This window comes from Microtus ochrogaster, chromosome 19, assembly GCF_000317375.1.
Source record: "Microtus ochrogaster isolate Prairie Vole_2 chromosome 19, MicOch1.0, whole genome shotgun sequence".
NCBI classification, from domain to species: Eukaryota; Metazoa; Chordata; class Mammalia; order Rodentia; family Cricetidae; genus Microtus; species Microtus ochrogaster.
The window spans coordinates 48754450-48755506 of NC_022021.1; positions in this window are offsets into that span (position 1 = coordinate 48754450).

Here is a 1057-nt window from a genome sequence, read left to right on the forward strand (position 1 = left end):
GCAGTGGGCCGCAGAGCGTCCTCTGCCAGAAGCTTAGAGCAATGAGCAAAATCAGGGATCCTAGATACCATCCTCAAGTCTGCACAATCCATGTTTCTCATCACAGCCCGGGGCCTGAGTGTGAGGAAACCATCCTCCTCCGAAAGACGGAGCTAGTCGGAGTCCCTGCCCAGCACATGGGGACCATGATAACCACCAATACCCCGGCCACACCAGAACTCAGAATGAGAACTCCACAGCAGGTTCTGGGGAGGGGGTCCTTCAATGAACAATCTGGAAACACCCCCAAGAGGCAGCACCCCCAGGCATCCTCATTGTCAGGGTGCCACAGTCCTCTCTGTTCCTCAGCAGAGAACATCATAGCCCTGTTTCCAGAGGACTTCGAAATCCTGTGTGCCCGGCAAGGTTTCTTATTAAACGTTAACTCAGAGAACACCTTTGCCTGGAGGTCAAAGGCCACACAGCATAGCAAAAGGGAGCTCCAGAGTTCTGACTCTGATTTGGCAGAGCTGAGCATCTGCAAGATTGGAACAAGGCTGCCCTCTCTCTCCTCTCGGGGACACTGCTTCCTGCAGTAGGAACAGCAGACATTCTGAATGCCAGCCCAGATGGGAGGTAAGGGGATGAAGGGACACTTCCTCCTGTAGGAGCCACATGACCCTGCGGACAGCATCCCAGAGCAACAGCCGCAGCTGCCCGCGTGGTTACTGGTTGCATGCTTAGGTGGAGCTGTGATGTGGAGCTTTACAGAGGGGAAGCAGAGAAACCAGCCCTGAATGGACAGAGGAGGAAGTCCCCTGACGGAGATCATGGGCCCAGGCTTTCACTAGGTTAGGAGGCAGACATGAAAGAAAACCAGGATGGTAGGAATTTGCCCCTCTCCAGATATTTCAGGTGTACAGCCATCAATATAGGGAGCTGTCCCTTCCAGGACATAGGCTCCAATTTCACACCCAAGATTCAGAGCCTGTGTGAAAGCTGCCTTCCTTAGCCAGAACCAAGTGGGTTCAGTAAAAGAGGCAGAGGAGGAGGAGGAGGAGGAGGAGGAGGAGGAGGA